We start from the raw sequence: 21,260 nt of genomic DNA, 5'->3' as shown, positions 1-21,260 counted from the left end.
CAGCCCAAACACCTTTTTAATGTATTGGTCATTGCTGGTGCTGAGGAGGGAGGGGAGCAGAATGGAGATGTTGGCAATCAGAACACCTTTTTTTCCTTTTCAGTTCAACAGATGTTTGGCCTGAGAGTCTCCACTTTAAGGCTTTTAAAAATACTCACTATCACCTTCTCATGATAGTTACACATGAAGGATTTGAATTCCATCTCCCCTCCAACCTGCCCTGGTCTTCTAAAGTGCTTAATACACCTTCCTCTTCATATTCTATCTTTGCTTCCATTCCTCCCAACTCTCTGTACCATCTCATGTCTTTTCACACCAAGGCATCTACTTTGTTGGATTTAAATGATTTGAGCTTGTTGTCAATGTTGACATCATCCCCGGGTATTTGGCCTGTGTCTGTGCCCTGTGGGGCATTCTGCATGCTTCAGGATAAAGAAAAGGGTGAGAAGCATAGAATTTGTGACATATTTCTGGCAACTCAACCTAATGAACAGTATTCATGGAAATTTAAGAATCTGCTCTCTGGACCTCACTGCTTAACTGTAATATTCTGGAAGGTCCTTAGAAATGAACTGTTAGTGCAGAAACATCCCTGATTAATGATGCAGAATGATTCTGCATCCAGCCAAGATATAATTATGGAAACAGTTACAAAAGATATGTGATCTACAAAATAATTCCCTAAATATATTTCAAAAACTTACTGGGCTTAGTTGTGCATGATATATATATATATATATGTGTGTGTGTGTGTGTGTGTATGTATATATATGTATATGTGTATGTATATATACACACACATGTTATCTATCATATGTGTATATATATAGTATACATATAGTATAACATATACTCTATATGTGTATATACTATATGTATATGCTATATTGATATTTGTGGTACCTATCTATACTATAAATATGGTGTATATGCTATATATGGATGTGTACTGAATATATGTAAATATACTATATATGCTACACCAAGTATAACATATTGACACATATAGTGTTTACTATATATATAGTGTAGATAGATAATATACATATAGTATGGATAGAAGTATTGATAGATTTTGTATCTGTTTATATTTGTATTGTAATTTTCTTCTCCTAGGTGTCTCCAGGGAAATGACTGTCTCCTCTCAGGTCAGTCTTGAAGTTAGAGGTAGTAGATAGTCACTTTAATGAGGTGATTGATTAACTTGTGTGAGCCTATAAATGTATCCCTCAAACCCACTGTAGAACCTCAAATTCTATCAGTTGGGTTTTATTCTATTAAATCCTGAAGGCTTTTCAACATTCTTAAGTACTAATTAAAATTTAAATATTTTTGGGAACATCTTACCAATTGTAACTTGCTTGAAAGCAGAAAGGAAAGAGACAAAGGGTGTCAGTTGACAATTAGATGATAAAATCCTGGCAAAAAGAGCCCAGGGTAGAAACCTGAGTTTAGTAGTGGGACAGCTTGGGGTAGGGAATAGGGTTCGCAGCCAAAAGAGGTGGGAAGGAAGTGTCAGAGACAAGTTTACCTACTTAGTTTTGCAGAAGCCTGGTTCAGCTCCTCTTTTGTGTGTAATGGGTATTCACTCTCTAAAGAAGTACTTGGATGGTCTCTGTAGGGAGATAGAGGAATAACTTTCTTCTCCGAGGTAACAACCAGAACCTTCACACACCTAAATAGACACCTTTCATGCCAAACATCACATTAGTTTATAGGGAGATGTCAGTGGTAGACCTAAAACATTACTTTACAAGATTTCCTGTTGGAGGAGTCTGACAGAAGAGCTGAAGGACAGTCTTGCTGGGCTGGGCCAATAAATGCTCTGCAGTGTTTTTCCCAATGGCTCCGTTGAAGCTGTAATTCTTCACATACTAGCAATTTAGTGTGTTTCCTTGAGTAAAATGGCTGGGACATGGCTGAAGAAAGTCATAACTTTACCTTATCTATTGGGTTTGATGGTTGTTTTCTTGACAACATCTTTAACTTATAGTTTCAGTCTTTGCCTCATTTTCAGCCTTTTGTAATAACCTCATTTCTTTTGTCAGTTTCCCTGTGGTTTCCAGTTTCCAGACTTAGTCTCTCTCTCTCTCTCTCTTTTAATTTAAATTTCCCATTGGTATATTATATTGACCAGACTAGAGTGGTAGGAATCAAAAAGTAATGAAGATAATAAGTATCCATTATGTATCTAGTATATATAGGGCAATTTATATACTTTATTTCATTTAATTCTCAAATCATTGTTGTAAGATGAATATTATTTAACTATTTTAATGGGTAGCTAAGAGAGGTTAAGTAAATTTCACAGCCTTAAACAGTGAGAAGCTGAGATTTAAACCTAGGTGTTGCTTGAGTCTAAAGTCAGTTTTGGGTTATAATCTTGGCTCCATCTACTTGCTACCTATTGTTAATGTCTAGTGTTTTGATTTTCTCATGGAAATACAATTTTTATATGCTTAATACTGAGACATTTTCCTGGTTTTATAATAAAAATGCACAAAACAAGGCAGCTAAAGTAATTTTTAAAAATACTATTGAGCAGTACTTTTCCAATGATGATCAGATTACTACTGCTGGAGCCCTAAGGAATCTAGGACCACTGGAGGTGGGGGATTTTTGAGGGAGGCTTAGTTGGTAGGGCTCTGAGCTCCTTTCTCAACAGTTATGCTCTTATCTGTTTTATGTATCAAGATTCTAAGTAATTTTTGTAAGTCAAAGGGTTCATTGTTTTACAAAAAACATTTTCCCCCTAAGTCCTTATTTATTATATAATAATGTTGGAGAGATTATGTTAGGAATTTGGAATGTCAAAGTTAGAACCACAAGGTTGACTAAACTTCCAGGCAACTTCTGAGGGAAAAAACAGAACCATGTTTGCTTATAGAGTCCCCATTATTTTGTTTAGGGGAAAAGGTAATGAAGGAAGTGAAGAGGGAAAGAGGGAGGAAGGGGAGAGCAGACAAACTTGTATGCCCTGTATAGCAAGTCAGATGTTTTCTTGGTATTAATCACAAGAGGAATTTGTCATGTTGTTTCTCATATGAGGGGCATGATGGACAGTGATTATTTCAGTCATGGTTTTACATAAGATGTTCTTGTGATGACTTTTTCTTTTAACAACCTTTAAAGGAACCTAAAGCCATAATGTTAATTGAAGAGCATCTTGGGGGAGGGCAATAAAATAAGGGGTGTAAAATGGGCATAGCAGCCTGCCTAGCCAACCTCACAGGGTTGTTGCTGAAAGCTCAGAGAGCCAATGTGTGTGAAAATGTTTAGAAACCTCTCAGAACTAACTAATATTTAGATAGTTGTGTCATTCATTAAATTGCATATGTTTTTGAGTTCCTGCTCTGTGCCCGGTATTATTCTAGGTGTGGGGATACTCAGTGTCGGGGGTTAGAGTCTATTTATCTACCCATATCTTTTGCAAATTATATATTTAATCTCATTACTTTGAAAGATAAAGTTGATTATATGAATGAATTGAGTGGGGCTTGACAATTAATACCTTGGGCTGCTTTCAGAATGTGGAATCACTGAGCCTTCAAGCTGGAAAGGTTTCTAGGGGCTATCTGGTTCGTCTTGCCCATGTAGGAATCCCTCGCACAGAATTCCTGAGGAAGGGCACCGGAAACTCATTAAATATTTCTAATTCACAAGCAGTCCAGTCTACTTTAGACAACTTTGGATTTTAAAAAATTTGTTCTTTATATTGCACAGCCTGGAGGGTTGAAGAACAATGATAGAGATGGGTATTAGAAATCCTCTATGTTCTTGTGTTGATAACTTTGTGATTTATAAACTTCTCATTGGCACATGCCATCAGAAGCATGCTAGAAAGGATCTTGCCACCTTTCCACTTGACAACCTTTGAATTTAAAGATGTCTATGATGTCATCCCTAAATTTTTTTTCTTTTATAGGCTAAACACTCCCAATTCTCTTGTTCTTCATTTGAGATAATTTCCAGACATCATCTTGGTTGCCTTTGTCTGGCTACATTGTTTTGACAATGTCCTTTTTACAATATAGCGTTCAGAAATAAACACAGTGTCCCAGATCTTGTCTGACTTATAAATAAGATTTCATTCTGGAGAGGTTATTTTACATTTTCATTTTCTTTTTTTTTTTAGGCCTCAATTCAACTTATAATTGAAATACGTGTCTGTGAATGACCTCTGATCATATGCTGTCTCTCAAATTGTTTACCAATGTCATTGTACAAACTTGTTATACCTAAAAATAAGTATCACATGAAGAATTCTCAGATGAGGTAATAGACACAAGACTATTTGGAAGTCATAAAACTATACAAAAGTGAGCTATTGTAACTAAGGTCCTCATATTTTCAACATGTCAGTTCTGAAATCACTGTTAAAATACCCTTGAATCCATATAACTTATTTCCACGTCATTTTATTTAGGCAATTCCTTTCAATCAGTCAAATGTCTTTTTATTTTCCTTGGAATAAATTAATTGGATCTACTGTTTTTTTGGTATATTGATCAGAAAGTAGTTACTGAGCACTAATAAATCTACTGCTAAAAATTCAGTGCATACAGAGAGATCGAGGACAGTCTATCACCAAGGAGTCTTACGGAGGCAGGCTGGCCTTATCTCTTCCTTTGATGGAGTTATATTAGATCAGTGTTTCCTAAACTGTGTTCCATGGAGACCTAGCTTTCTGAGAAAGATTTATTGATATATAAAAACTAGAAAATGTGGTCAAATGTATTTGGGAAATGCTGGGTTAAATCAAGTTAATCACATTTCTTCACTGCAGGATTTTCAGAGCCTTTGATATGCTAATATGCACCATGAATCTCCAAGAGAAGGACAGAGTGTGCAGGGTTTTCTAACACTATTTGACCAGGGACTTTATTCTTCTTGTTTGTTTTGGTTTGCTTTGTTTTTTTTTTTGAAGAATCATGAAACATTGTTCTTTGGAGAATAGTTAATGAAACATTGCACTGGGTAATATTTGACTCTGCTATTATGCAAAAAGAATATGTTCTTTGATCTCAGAGGCTTTCTTTGGAGATGACAGGACAGATTGAAGTCTCCAACTAAGTCAATCATGGAATGCATATTGAAGGAGGAAAATCCTCCTTCAATTCAGAACTAGAATCTGAAGAATGGGTAGAATTTTCATAGCTGAAGCTGAGTGGAGACATTTACAGATAAAAGAAATTGAATAAATGTAAGACATGAACAGATGGAAAGTACAGTAGGTTTTGGGAAATTATGAACTGTCAAAAATGTCTGTGGCTAAAGTATATTCTGAGAAGTGGCAGGAGATAAATGAGGAAATGTGGGTAGGTGTCAGATTGTTGAAAGCCTTGAATGTCAGAGTAGAGAGGCTATGCTTTGAGTGGGCAATGCAGAGCCATTTGACAAGGAGAATGATATAAGCAAAGCGATATAAAAGGTAGCTTACTCTGGGACAGTGTGGAAGATGTATTGGGGTGTAGTGTGAAAGTGGATGATTTTGTGACCTGGATTCGAAATTGAATGAGGATGGTGGCAGTGGGAATAGAATGGAAAGGATGGAATCTGGCTATTTCTGAACATCTGAGGACTCCAGACTGTCTGTTAATATCCAGAAAATATTGGAGAGTTTGCTGCATTTGAGGAGAGAATGAGATCCAGCAAGAGACGTTATTCAAGAGCAACAGTCAATGTTTCTCAGGCAATCAAGAACACAGAGAGGAGTGCTGGTTATTTGGCTTCTTTGTTCTTTCACTAATTTATTTATTTACGCATTTATGCATCCATCAAACACTTATCAATGGCCTACACTGTATAGGTAAATATGTGTCCAGGGACATTACAGCCTTTTCCCTAATTTACTGCTGATAATTTGCAGTGAGGTCCTTGTATATTCTTGCAGATCATTCTCACTGATATGCAGGGAAGGTTTATCACTTCATTAGAATAATAAAATTTTTAACTGAAGTTTTAAAAACATTTATTTTATATCTTCTTTTATTTTTCTAACTTGCTAAGTTGCTAAAGCTAACATTTTAATATTACACTGGACAGTGGTTTCTTATGAAATAAATATTTTGAGCGCCATAATTTTAGGGAATGTGAGGAGTCCAATGGCATAACGCGTCAGAAGCACTGACCTGCATTAGTGCTCGGTAGTGACAGCCATTACTACTACTACTATTGCTGCCACTACCAGCTCCGCTATAGTTATATTTGAGAATTTTTCTGGCTTTGAGTAAGCCTCCAGCATGTTCAATTGTAATTTCAGTTTTCTTCTAGCCTCGCTGTGAAGAAATGGGTTGAGAGGGGCACAGAGTAGAATCAATGGAATGTCTGTGTACAATAAGCCATGACGTTTAGGAGTCTGAGAAGTTTCAGGCTGTGATTCCCTTGTGACCTGCTGGAATGAAGGACCCTTGGAATATGCTTGTGTAGGTGCTTGTGAGTGTGTGCACATATGTATTTGTTCATGTGTGTGCATGAATATGTGTGTTTTAAGCAGTTTATATGGATCTAAGATACTATTTATGTATTATTCAGCTAACTTTAATATTCTGTGTTCCATTTCCCTTAAAACCTTGGGGTTTCTTGGTTATCTTGAAAGACACTGTAGGAGAAGTCATGCTGAAGGGGAGGTAAGAAGGCCACTTCAACATCATAGTCTTCCTGCTCTTCACCCCTTTGCCACCTGGCACCTTTGCCTCCTGTAACACTTGAATTTTGGACTCAGGAGTTTTAAAGGTAGGAAAACATTTCTAGAAAATTTTAGAGGCCAGGAAAAATATGTATTCTCAACATTACTTAGGAATTATGATAGTTATCATAGTTAGCATCAGGGAAATTGAAATCCCATATGATTCATGCCCTAGGATTTTTTTCCCCTTTGCTTTTGCATCTGTACAAACATTTCCTGGTTTGCTTGAGCTCTTATCCACCCAGGAGGTTCCTATCAGAGCTGCCTGAGCAGACTACGTAACGAGGGTGATTTATGATGTTCTAATGGTGAAGTTGTGGATTTCTTTATTAAACACCTAGAACAAAAGGGAAACAAAGCAGGGAAAAACATAGATCATAATCATTGCTAACTGAGACCTGTACCCTGGGCATGTGAAAGAGGACGGAACAAATAGGCTCAAGCCAACTGCTCCCTGCAGACCTATATGTGGATTTGGTGATTTCTCCTCTTCCCCTTTGGCCTCCTCTTGGAACAGCAACCTAGGAAATATTGTCATTCACAAAAATGTTATTAAAATGCATTTATTCAGTCAACAAATATTTATTGAACAAATACTCTGTGCCAGAAATTGTTTTAGGCCATGAATATACAACAGTGAACAAAGTAGATGAAAATCTCTGCTTTTGTGGAAATTGTGTTTCCAGTGACTTGGACTCCAAGGCATTGACATACTCGAGGCAGGGGTCCTGGCAAGGGCAGAGGCCTCGGGGAGGGTGAGGCACAGGAGGCCTGTGTGCCTGCAGTGCAGAGAGTGGAGGAGAGGGGAGGAGAGAAGGGCGTGGGGCATGGAGTCTGATTGTGTAGGGCCACATAGGGCTAGTGAAGGCTGGGCTTCTACCCAACATTATAGGGGAAACTGTTGGAAGGTTTCGAGCAGAGGAGTGACATTATCTAACTTATGTTTTAATGAAACATTTGACTCCCATGGTGAAATACACTGAAGGGAGCAAGGACAGAAACAGGGGGACAAATTAGTAAACTAGTGGGGAATCTGAGGGTTTGTCTTCAGTTTTTTCCAGGAAGCTCTATTTGACTAGTCTTAAACTGCTCACTCTCTTGTATATGTACCACATCTAGTTCATGGGAATTCCTCCTTCATCTTTGCTTCAGTAAACACCGTAAACGCAGCAGCAACTTCTCTCCCATTGCCAAAGCTGCACGCAAACCCATCTCTTGCTCTTTAGACTTTCCAGGCAGAAGTCAGACACGAGTTCACTGGGTTCCTTTCTAACAGAAGGAAATTCACGATCAGTTCTCTGAGTGCTCTCTTTCTCTTCTGTCTCTCTGGAGGGTGTGAAGAAGGAAGAACTCACTTTCCCCTTGGAAAGGGGTGGACACATAGAATGCCAAGAATTTTCTCCACTGCAGCCTTTTTGGGAAATTCTCCCAGAGTAATATCCTGAAGCCCTCTCATTAGACTTTATTTTAGGAGTTAGTACTTCGCTCACATCTCTTCCACGGCAAAAGACGTAGGAGAAGGTACAGCATTCTCTCAGGAAATCTTTTCCCCCAAGCCCTATTTTTTCCTCCGTCTTTTATGCCCTGGATGCAAGTGAAGGGTTTCCAGAGTTTTATAACCTTATTTTTTTTTACTACTACCTTTGAAAATTTGCATCTGGGTCTGGCACTTCACCCTGAATGTCAGCTATTGTATTTTGGTGCCTTGATAGCAACAACCTACTACAAAGGGAAAGGCTATTTGCTAATTAATGAATTGTGTATTTCTGCCTTGATAATAACTATCAATAAATGAGAATATATTTGGCAGGGAGAAAAAAGAAAATTCAGAATGTCATATCCTTATATCTTGTCATGGTGATATGCACATAGTAGAATCTTAACAAATATTTGTTGAAATAAGGATTGAATTTTGTGTTTTGAATGGAAACTGCAAAGTAAATTCACGTTAGGAAAGCAGTTTATGGTCAGAATTAAATCCACTGCTCACAAGGATAGTACAAATAATATAATCGTGTCCTCACCCTGCACTAGACTTCTACCTAACCCAAGATATTGCTTTTTTTTTTTCTGCATAGCAATTTGTCAGTAATTTCTAAGCCTCAGAATCCTTCTGAATCCCTAAAGGAGCTGCCATGTAATTGGATAAAAAGTGCTGTCATATCACCACCAGTCTTTGGGTTTTGTAGAAAGAGTAGGAGAGTTTTCTGGCTGATAAAAGAGGGGTATGAGTCTTCATGCCCAACACTTAGAGCTGGACTTGAGGGAAGTGTTTAAGAAATGATGATGATAAATACTGGAACATTGCTTAAACATGACCTGTTCTGATGTGGGAGTCACACTTACACTCTACATTGCTTCTTATGAATAAAAGTGTATCACGGGGATACTATGTGCCAAGCCATAAACTGGAAGACAAAGCATACAAATGTGAAAGGCTGTGTAACAGTACAGGAATGGTCGTGAGGCACTTCATGTGAGGCATATTCACTTACTGCCAGTGGGAGATCTAAACAATGAGTCCTCTGAGAGCAGAGGAGGAAGCAGTCACTGCGGGGTGGGGAGGAATGTGAAGGATTTCTGAAGGACTAGAAAAACAGCTTTATACTAAGACACTATCATCTAAAGTTTGGTGCTTATCTAATATATTTCACGTGGGTATGAAATATACAAGTCAATCATCTGTTCCTCAGACTTTCATCTACCCTTTATCACCTTTCAAACTGATAAATATAACACACATATAAAAAAGTGCCCAAAACAGTTTAATGAATAACAGCTTAATGAAAAACATTTTAATGAATAAATAAGACAGAATAAAATAAAGCCACATGTGTATTGTAATTACACAAGAGAACATGAGCAGTGTCCTGGAAGCCCTATGTGTCTCTTCCCAAGAACCACTCTGTCCTTGAGGCAACCACCGTCCTACATTTTAGGGCATTAATTTCCTTGCTTGTTTCTTTTTAGTTCTGTCCACTATGTACTGTAAAAGAAAAACTGTTCAAGACTGCTCTGGAATAGAAACTTTCTGTGTGATATAATTTATAACCCCTTTCTTGGAGAAGATTAGCATTCCTGACAGATTGCCTGAACAATTTTCTGGGGAACTTTAATGAGATTTGTTTTGGAGATGGATTACTCATCAGTCAGTTTGGTTCTCAGTTGACTATCAGTCAAAAATCTACTTACTCCCTTTAATCAGACCCTCCTCTTTAGATATCTAGGCTAAAGATGACTACCTAACCATTCTCCTTTCCTGTAAGATGTACCTACAAAGACTAAATATTTGAATAGGCCTCTAGGTATGTTTTCTCTTGTCTGCAAAATCTAGAAAACAAAATAATTTTGATACATACCTATAACTAAATAGTCTGAAAAGTTTATTTCAGTGGTATATATTGCTAAATAATAATGATAATTTTAGTGTTGCTCATTATTAAACTTCATGAAAATGGATTCGTATTATATTTATCTTGTTGTCTTTGTTTCTTTTGGTTAATATTTTGGGGTTTTTTTGGGGGGGAGGGTAGAGTATACTTTATTGATGGTACATGACAAGGCAGGGCTCCCTAAGCCCCTCCCCTTCTTCAGGGGGTCTGGGATGGAAACTGTGGAGGTCAGATTCTCAGTGTGTTGGGGGATCAAGTTGGGGCCAGGACTCCCCAGCAGCTGAGGGCCTCTCTCTTCCTCTTATGCTCTTGCTGGGGCTGGTGGTCCAGGGGCTCTTATTCCTTGGAGGCCATGTGGACCATGAGATCCACCACCCTGTTGCTGTAGCCAAATTTGTTGTCGTACCGGGAAATGATCTTGACAAAGTGGTCGTTTAGGGCAATGCCAGCCCCAGCATCAAAAGTGGAAGAGTGAGTATCACTATTGAAGTCGCAGGAGACAACCTGGTCCTCAATGTAGCCCAGGATGCCCTTGAGGGGGCCCTCCAATGTCTGTTTCACTACCTTCTTGATGTCGTCATATTTGGCAGGTTTCTCCAGGCGGCAGGTCAGATCCACAACAGACACATTGGGGGTGGGGACACGGAAGGCCATGCCAGTGAGCTTCCCATTCAGCTCTGGGATGACCTTTCCCACAGCCTTGGTGGTGCCAAGTAGAAGCAGGGATGATGTTCTGGGCGGCCCCTTGGCCATCATGCCACAGATTCCCTGGGGGGCCGTCCACAGTCTTCTGGGTGGCAGTGAAGGCGTGGACTGTGGTCATAAGTCCCTCCACGATGCCAAAGTGGTCATGGATGACCTTGGGCAGGGGGGCCAAGCAGTTGGTGGTGCAGGAGGTGTTGCTGACAATCTTGAGGAACTTATCATACTTCTCGTGGTTCATGCCCATCACAAACATGGGGGCATCAACAAAAGGGTCAGAGATGATGACCCTCTTGGCTCCACCCTTCAAGTGAGCCCTGGCCTTCTCCATGGTAGTGAAGACACCAGTGGACTCCACAATGTACTCAGCACCAGCATCACCCCCATTTGATGTTGGTGGGATCTCGCTCCTGGAAGATGGTAATGGACTTTCCATTGATGACAAGCTTCCCGTTCTCAGCCTTGACGGTGCCATGGAACTTGCCATGTGTGGAATCATACTGGAACATGTAGACCATGTAGTTGAGGTCAATGACAGGGTCATTGATGGCAACAATGTCCACTTTGCCAGAGTGAAAAGCAACCCTGGTGACCAGGCGCCCGATACGGCCAAATCCGTTCACTCTAACCTTCACCATTGTGTCTCAGAGACTCGGCTGGCACTCACAAGAGATGCGGCTGTCTGTCGAATGGGGAAGAGCAGAGAGCCTGCTTAATATTTTGTTTTTAAGGGCCAATCATCTTGTTGCATATAATTTTTGTTTATTCATTTTTATTGCTGTGTAGTATTTTATTAGGGGTATATACCAGAATTAATACATCCTGCTGTTGATGGACAGTGTTGTTTCCAAAATTCCAGTTTTGGACTGTTGAGGAGAAGACTGCCAAGAACATTCTTGTATGTATATCTTGATGCAAATATGCAAGAGTTTCTCTGGGGGATGTACTCAAGAGCAGAATTTCTGGATCGTAGGATATGCACATATTCAATTTTAGTAGCTAATGCCCATTTGCTTTTCTAAAGTGGTTGTTTCCAATCTGTACTTCCGGCAGCACAGTATGAGAGTTTCTAGTTTGCTCAGTTTCCTTACCTAACGCATAGTATTTTCAGACCTTTTAATTTTTTTAAATTGGTTTAGAGTACAGTGGTATCTCATTCTGGTTTTGACTTGTATTTGTCTGATTAGATATGAGGTTGAACACATATATTTATTCATCATTTAGATTTCTTCTTTCATGATGTTCCTGCTCAAGTCACTAGCCTTTTTTTTTTTCCTATTTTATTGGATGGTCTTTTTTTTTTTTAGGAGTTTCTACAAATATAAAAAGTCTTGTGTTGCTAATATCCTCTCCCATCTTGTGGCTGTTTTTATACTCTTCCAGTAAAATCAAATTTAGCAGTCTTTCTTTATGGTGTTTGTGGTGTGTGTGTATGTGTGTGTGCATGCACATGTGCATACAAATACATTTTTATTTTAAATTTTTTTCATAATTTGCTGAATACATTTTTATTTTAAATTTTTTTCATAATTTGCTGAATTCAGTTATTAGTTCTACCATTTTTTGGTCTTTAGGGTTTTCTATACGTAAGATCATGTAACTTACAAATGAAATTTTATGTCTTCCTTTCTGATTTGGATGCCTGTTAATTCTTTTTCTTGCATGATTGCTTTTGCTAATACTGTCAGAACTATGTTGAATGAAAGTGGCTTTGTACTGGATCTGAGAGAAAAACTTCCATTTGTTTTCCCATTAATTATGTTGTTAGTTGTGGGTTTTTCATAAATGGCCTTTATTGTGTTGAGGAAATGTCCTTTTATACTTATTTCATTTAGAGTTTTCATTATGAATGGATGTTAAATTTTATCAAATGCTTTTTCTGCTTCTGTTGAAATGATCGTGTAGTTTTTATCTTTCATTCTGTTAATGTGGTGTATCATATTGATTGATTTGCGTATGTTAAACTTGTATCCATAGACTAAATCCCACTTGGTCACTATGTAAAAGTTCTTTATATATTTTGTGTAGCAGTCCTTTATCAGATATGTATTTTGCAGATATTTTCTCCAAGTCTGTGGCTTTTCTTCTCATTTTCTTAATCTCTTAGCATATTAACTATAGTTATTTTAAATTCCCAGTCTGATGATAATTCCAACTTCCCTGCCATATCTTAGTTTAGTTCTGATGCTTGCCCTATTCCTTTAAGCTGTGTTTTTTACCTTTTGGTATGTCTTGTAATTTTTTTGTAGCGAGCTGGATCTGATATGCTGGATAAAAGAAACTTCAGTATGTAGGCCTTATTGATGTGGTGGTATGGTGTGGGGGAGGGGTAGTGTTGTTAGTCCTGTGGTTAGGTCTCAGTTTTTTAGTGAGCTTATGCTTCTGGGCTGAGACATTTAAAAGTGCTTCTTAAGTCCCTCCTCCCCTCCCCACCCCTTTAAGTGAGACAGGAAGTCTAGAAGAGGCTGCAATTGTTTATTTCCCTTCTTTCACATTAAAGGCTAGAGGAAACTAGAGTTGATAATTTCTCTTTCCCCAGGTCTGTTAAGCTCTGGTGAAATAGTTTATTTTGTTAAGAACAGACTGCTCTGGGCTGGATACAAAATGTCTATTTTTTCCCTTCCCCTGATGGAAGCATGAGGGGATTTTTCTCCAATCATCTTTGTGAGAACCTCCTAGGGCTCCTGGAGGGAAGACTTTCAAAAGTGTAAAAGGCCCCCTAAGACTCTCCCTCCCTGGAATTTTTAAGTCTCAAACTCGTCCACCCTGAATTTCCAGCAATTCATCAATTATAGTCTAGATTTTCCTGCCCTGGTACTGGTTCCCATGGAGGTTTCTGCTCCAGTAGGTTGTGATTCTCTGTATCTGCCTGTCTATCTCTCAAAATTTGGGAGCAGTGGTTTGTTTTGTGATTTTAATTTTTTTGATAGATCTAAGAAAAGTTGTTGATCTTCAGTTTGTTGAACTTTTTCTTCTTGTCTGGATGGGGGTGATGACTTCCAACCCCTTATGTGCTGGATTGGAAACTAGAAGTCACTAAAGTCTTTTTTATCAACTCTTCCAGTTCTAGAATGTTATAAAATTTAATTTTATCACAAAACAATAACATTTCATTCATTTTCACAAGGTCTAGGAAAGTTGGGGGAAAAAAAAACAACTAAAAAGACTTAGTCACAGAGTTAGTCGCAGAACTGGTATTAGAACTGAGGATTGGGACTTGTCCATAGCTGTTTACCCTAGGTCAAGTGAGCACAGTGATAATGCACATTTTTCTCAAATGGAAACCCAGGGAAGAATGAAACAATAGCATATGACTAAATAGGAAGCAGAGGTGATGTTCTGGAAAAACAGCAACAACAACAGCACAGTTACTAATAGGAGAACAGATTGAAACATAATGAGGGCTGATTTTTTCCTCTCATTCTCTCCCATTTCCACAGGGCGTGATGTGTTGTGATAATAAGAATCTTTATGTTTTTATAGATATTACAACTAACATAAATGGAAGGAGCATTTATTGACTGTATGTGATTAATTCAGCATTCTCAAAAATGTGCTTCATGTAACACTAGTTTCAAAAAATGGTCGTAAAAGGTTTTCATCTAATCAAATAAATTTGGGACATGCTGTAAATAGTATCTTCCTCTTGTTGCCTCAGCACCCTGCTTACTGAATTGAGACTTGAGGACACAGTTTTGGATGAAGTAGAAAAGGCAACTTTATTTCTTTGCCAGGCAATGGAGGTCACGGTGAGCTAATGCCTCCAAGACTATGAGCCTGCTGGGGAGAGAAGGCAGGGGGTTTTATAGTAAAAGTTCAAGAGTTCAAGGAGCGGAGCTAGTTTACATAGAGATTGCATACAGGGGTAACAAACTGTTGCAGAGTTGTTCTTGTTTTTGCAGATGCAGCAATCCCCTTCCCTCTGCTAGTTATAAAGGTTACTTCTGGGTTTGGGAATCTTAATATTCTTGTACCTAAAATAAAGGATGCATAAGAAGGGGGTCCATGGAAAAGAGCTCTAGAGAAAAACTTGTGTAGTTTAAAGTCAGGTTGATAAATGCTTTTAGCTTTTTAAGCAGGCTGAGGTCTGGGACCTCCTGCTGGAGGCTGAAGCCTACACCTCAAACAACAGGATACAAAGAAACCACAAGGGGCCCCTAAACAACTGCAGACATGCTCAATTGGGGCAAGTTGTAAATAAAAAAAATGCACAAAATACCCAACTGTAGTTTCTGAGGTGTCAGGGTTAAGAGGAAGACACTGGGGGCAAAAGCACTGAGCATGATCCCCACGCATAGCACCAAAGGGGGTTGGGCATACTACCCAAGGCACCTTCCCCTCCAGCCTAACCCTGGTCAGCAAGAGCATGAGAAGAATCCATGCTATACAGTTAAACCACTATACAGTTAAGTGGTTACAAACATCATTACAGATATCAGATGGTCACCAATAACAATAGGATCCTGCATGGTTACACTCTTGTTAATTCACTAAGAATTATTATATTAATTAATATATTAATATAATAATTTAGAAGTTACACATTAAATAAGTCAGTTTGATTAGTTTAACTCTTTATTTCCTAAACTAATTTGATCCATAGACCTCATTTACTGTTCTCCAGAACTTGTCTTATGTGGAACACACTTTGGGGAAAGCAAATCCTTGCAAGCTAACGTATCTAACAAGTTAAGCAAGGTAGGTTTATGGTCATTATTTTACAGATAAAGAAATTGAGACTTAGAGGGTTTACATGACTTGCTAATAATAACACTGTGAATGGTAACACTGGGAATTAAAGTTGAATTGGTGTTTTTAAGGCTTCAAGTCTTCCTACCCAATATTGCTTCACCAAAAATATAATCTTTGCTGAAGGAAAGGGAGATGGAATTCATGATCACAGAATGTTCACCTGTCAAATATAAATACCTCTGACTAATATTAGTAATGATCAAAAGGATTAGACTTCCCCAATATCCTTATTAGTATTATTGCCCAATGTAACATTTCTAACAATTAGACACTCCCCAATACCTCAGTGGCAAATCTGTGTGTGCTTTGTTGTGTAAGCACCTCATGATGGCCTTCATTCTAGAGACTTATTTTTTTCCACATGATGAGATGTTTCCTGTGATTCCAGCATAAGAAGACAAGCCAGATCTATTGAGGCCTGGTTGGTAAGAGAACATTCAGGTGAATTACGTACTTAGTTGAATGTGTCCCTCACTCTCCCACTTAATCCCTGCTATTGATGGTTCCCTAGGAACTTGAGCTTATTACTTCCCATGAAGCCATTTGTCCCATGTTAGTTGCTGTTCTCTTGGATGCATAAGAAGCTCTTCTCTTTAGAAACTTTGCCTGTTGCTTTTTGTTTGTTTATTTTATGTTTCCTTAGCTCTTGAATTTTTCTTCTTTCTATTGGCTGGAATATGAAGTTTTCTTTCTATGAGACAACCTTTGCGAGGGGAAGGATGAAGTCAGAACCAGCTGCATAATTTGTGGGACCTAGTGTAAAATAAAAATATGGGGCTCTTTGTTCAAAAGTTACTAAGAATTTCAAGATAAGAACAGCAGAGCATTAAACCAAGAGTGAGGCCCTTCTGTGTGTGAGGCCCTATAAGATTTTACAGGCTGGCTCTGGGTAGAGTATTAGGGGTCAGAAAGGGTCAGAAGATGTCAGAAGATGGGGTTTTAGTTTTGACTCTGTCATAACACAGCTGTATGATCACTGACTGGGCCACCTCTTTTTCATCTCTGAAACAGGAAGTTGAATTGAATGGTCCCTAAGAGTCTCTCTAATGCCACGTCCTTTGATTATGTGACTCATTTGTAAATTCTTGAAGGCAAACAGCACAGTGCTTATTAACCCATTAACTAATCATTTTGAATCCCATCCCCCAAACATATATACACATTCAAAGCTCAATTATAGATAGTGGGGCACCTTCTCCACCAGATGTTTTGGATAACCTCTGTCCTTTCCATTATATTTTCGGTGACAGATGAGAGATGAAGAAAGGCCTTCAGGTTCTCACCATGAGGAAGGTGAAAGCAAGATTAAAAGACTAACTTTGATCTTAGAAGAACAAAGGAATTTTGTTTAAAATGGCCAATCATTTCCTTGGAGGCCTCATTTAGTTTTGGCATGTATGCTTTCTGCACTATCTATGTATTTTTATAGTTATTTGTCTTGGTGTTGAATAATAAGTGTCATTACTATGGAAACTGCTTTGTTGCATCAGGCTTTGTTTGAGATAAAGTAAAAGAACACATGCTTTTCACAGTGCCTTGTCAACCTCTTTATTTTCATGAATATGAAAACCAGAGCTAGGTCCCTGGTATTAACCACTGCTTTTAAAGCAACATAAAAAGCTAAATTACCAAGTGAACCACAGGTCACTGGAGTCACAAAAAAAATTCAGGACTGCTGATGACCTCTCTTATTCTTAAACATTTTTAGACAAGACATTTTCCAAATATCCCCACCCTTTCCACATTTTTTAAGGAAGATTTTTTATTTGTACAGAGTTCTACAAGTTTTGACAAATGCATGGAATTGTGTAACCACAACCACAATCAGGATACAGAGCAGTTCCGTCGTCTCCCACCAAATTTCCTATGCTAACCCTTTGCAGTTAAGCCCTCCTCCCATTCTTAACTCCTAGAAACCACTGCTCTCTTCTCCATCCCTATAGTTGTACCTTTCCCAGAATGCCATATAAATAGAATCTGGCTTAGTAAAATGCACTTGAGATTTATCCACGTTATTGTGTGTATGGTCTGTTCCTTTTTATTGTTGAGTAGTATTCACTTGTATGGATGTACCATATTTTATTTATTCATTCAGCAGTTAAGAGACATTTGGGTTGTTTTCAGTTTGGAGTAATAACTGGTAATTCTGCTATAAAACTTATGCACATGAATTTATGTTTTCATGTCACCTGCATAAATATTGAGGAGTGAGATTGTTGGGTGATGTTGTTAAGTGTATGTTTCAAGTTCAAACTCTTCCCAAAGTGACTGTGCAGTTTTGCCTTCTCACTGGCAATGATTTATTTGCTCTTCATCCTTGTCAACAATTAATATTGTAAGTAGGTAAGCTAATGAGTAAATAATGATATTCCTTACAGCCTTAGTTTACATTTCCCAAATGGTAAGTGATTATGAGCATATTTTCACATTCATGTGATCCATCCCTATTTCTCCTTTGGTGAAATTTCTGTTCAAGTATTTTTGCCATTTGTGAAAGTTGGGTTGTTTTATTATTGTTTAGTTTTGTGTGCTCTTTGTATGTTCTAGATATAAGGTCTTTGTTAAAAATGTGATTTGGAAATATTGTTTCCCAGCCTGTTGCATTTCTTTTCAACCTCTTAATAGTGTCTTTTACAAAGCAAAAGTTTTAAATTTTGATGAAGCCATATTTATCAGTTTTTTAAAATGCATTCTGCTTTTGGCTTTTTATCTAAGAACTTGCTGCCTAACTCAAGGTCTCAAAAATTTTCTCCTATGTTTTACTCTAAAAGAGTAATAGTTTTATGTATTACGTTTAAGTATATGGTCCATTTTGAATTAATTTGTATTAATTTGCAAGTTTGTATTCTATGTCTATGAGTCTATTTCTGTTTTGTATTTATGCTTTGTTTTTTTGGTTTTTTTGTTTGTTTGTTTTTTTGTTTGTTTTTATATTCCACATATGAGTGATCTCATATGGTATTTTTCTTTCTCTTTCTGGCTTACTTTACTTAGAATGACATTCTCCAGGAGTATCCATGTTGCTGCAAATGGCGTTATGTTGTCAGTTTTTATGGCTGAGTAGTATTCCATTGTATAAATGTACAACATCTTCTTTATCCAGTCATCTGTTGATGGACATTTAGGCTGTTTCCATGTCTTGGCTATTGTAAATAGTGCTGCTATGAACACTGGGGTGCAGGTGTCATTTTGAAGTAGGGTTCCTTCTGGATATATGCCCAGGAGTGGGATTCCTGGGTCATACAGTAAGTCTAGTCCTAATCTTTTGAGGAATCTCCATACTGTTTTCCACAGTGGCTGCACCAAACTGCATTCCCACCAGCAGTGTAGGAGGGTTCCCTTTTCTCCACAGCCTCTCTAGCATTTGTCATTTGTGGATTTTTGAATGATGGCCATTCTGATTGGTGTGAGGTGATACCTCATTGTAGTTTTGATTTGCATTTCTCTGATAATTAGTGATACTGAGCATTTTTTCATGTGTCTATTAATCATTTGTAAGTCTTCCTTGGAGAATTGCTTGTTTAGGTCTTCTGCCCATTTTTGGATTGGATTGTTTGTTTTCTTCTTATTAAGTCGTATGAGCTGCTTATATATGCTGGAGATCAAGCCTTTGTCGGTTTCATTTGCAAAAATTTTCTCCCATTCCATAGGTTATCTTTTTGTTTTACTTATAGTTTCCTTTGCTGTGCAGAAGCTTGTAAGTTTCATTAGATCCCATTTGTTTATTCTTGCTTTTATTTCTATTGCTTGAGTAGACTGTTCTAGGAGAACATTTCTGAGATGTATGTCAGATAATGTTTTGCCTATATTTTCTTCTAGGAGGTATCTTGTCTTATGTTTAAGTCTTTGATCCATTTTGAGTTGATTTTTGTGTGTGGTGTAAGGGAGTGTTCTAGCTTCATTGCTTTACATGCTGCTGTCCAGTTTTCCCAACACCATTTGCTGAAGAGACTGTCTTTATTCCATTGTTTATTCTTGCCTCCTTTGTCAAAGATGAGTTGACCAAAAGTTTGTGGGTTCATTTCTGGACTCTCTATTCTGTTCCGTTGGTCTATATGTCTGTTTTTGTACCAATACCATGCTGTCTTGATGACTGTAGCTCTATAGTATTGTGTGAAGTCTGGAAGAGTTATTTCTCCAGCCTCTTTCTTTCTCTTCAGTAGTGCTTTGGCAATTCTAGGTCTTTGATGATTCCATATAAATTTTGTTATGATTTGTTCTAGTTCTGTGAACTATGTCCTGGGTAATTTGATAGGGATTGCATTAAATCTGTAGATTGCCCTGGGCAGTGTGACCATTTTAACAATATTGATTCTTCCAATCTGAGAGCATGGGATAGCTTACCATTTTTAAGTCTTCTTTAATTTCCTTCATCAATGGTTTATAGTTTTCTGTGTATAATTCTTTCACCTCCTTGGTTAGATTTATTCCTAGGTATTTTATTACTTTGGGTGCTATTTTAAAGAGGATTGTTCCCTTACTTTCTTTTTCTGTTGATTCATCATTAGTGTAAAGATTTTTGAACGTTTATCTTGTAACCTGCTACCTTGCTGAATTCTTCGATCAGCTCTAGTAGTTTTTGTGTGGACCTTTTAGGGTTTTCTATATATAATAACATGTCGTCGGCATATAGTGACACTTTTACCTCTTCTTTTCCAATTTGGATCCCTTTTATTTCTGTCTCTTGCCTGATTGCTGTGGCTAGGACTTCCAAGACTCTGTTGAATAGGAGTGGTGATAGTGGGCATCCTTGTCTTGTCCCAGATTTTAGTGGGAAGCTTTTGAGTTTTTCACCATTGAGTACTATGCTGGCTGTAGGTTTGTCATATGTAGCTTTTATGATGTTGAGATATATTGTACCCACTTTGGTGAGAGTTTTTATCATAAATGGGTGTTGAATTTTATCAAATAATTTTTCTGCATCTATTGAGATGATCATGTGGTTTTTGTCCTTTCTCTTGTTGATGTGATGTATTACATTGATTGATTTGTGTATGTTGAACCACCCTTGTGTCCCTGGGATGGACCCCACTTGGTCATGATGTATAATCTTTTTTATATGTTGTTGGATTCTATTTGCTAATATTTTGGTGAGGATTTTGGCGTCTATGTTCATCAATGATATTGGCCTATAATTCTCTTTTTTGGTAGTGTCTTTGCCTGGTTTTGGTATCAGGGTGATGGTGGCTTCATAGAGTGAGTTTAGGAGTATTCCCTCCTTTTCAATCTTCTGGAAGAGTTTGAGAAGGACTGGTATGAGTTCCTTGTATGTTTGGTAGAATTCCCCAGTGAAGTCATCCAGTCCTGGACTTTTATTTGTAGGGAGGTTTTTTATTGCTATTTTGATTTCATTTCTAGTGATTGGTTTGTTCAAGTGGTCAGTTTCTTCTTGATTCAGTCTTGGTGGACAGTATGTTTCCAGAAACTTGTCTATCTCCTCTAGGTTATCCAGTTTGATTCCATATAGTTTTTCATAATTTTCTCGTATGATATTCTGTATTTCTATTTTATTTGTTGTAATTTCTCCATTTTCCTTTCTTATTTTGCTAATTTGTGCTCTCTCTTTTTTCTTTTTTGTGAGTTTGGCCAGAGGTTTGTCGATTTTATTTACTTTTTCAAAAAACCAGCTTTTGGTTTGATTGATTTTTTTCTATGTTTTTTAAAATCTCTATTTTATTTATTTCCTCCCTCATCTTTACAATTTCCTTCCTTCTGCTGCCTTTTGG

The 21,260-nt window shown here is 37.8% G+C and overlaps 1 long non-coding RNA gene and 1 pseudogene across 4 annotated transcripts in view; one reads left to right on the top strand and one right to left on the bottom strand.

Moving 5' to 3' along the window:
• Positions 1–21,260, top strand: part of LOC123617009 (uncharacterized) — a 430,324-nt gene that overhangs the window by 33,144 nt on the left and 375,920 nt on the right. The window lies entirely within an intron of this gene.
• Positions 10,357–11,477, bottom strand: LOC105069435 (glyceraldehyde-3-phosphate dehydrogenase-like; annotated as a pseudogene).

This window comes from Camelus bactrianus, chromosome 3 (assembly GCF_048773025.1).
Source record: "Camelus bactrianus isolate YW-2024 breed Bactrian camel chromosome 3, ASM4877302v1, whole genome shotgun sequence".
Taxonomy (NCBI): Eukaryota; Metazoa; Chordata; class Mammalia; order Artiodactyla; family Camelidae; genus Camelus; species Camelus bactrianus.
Note: the sequence above shows the minus strand (reverse complement) of the source record. Positions and strands in the feature narration are given on the sequence as shown.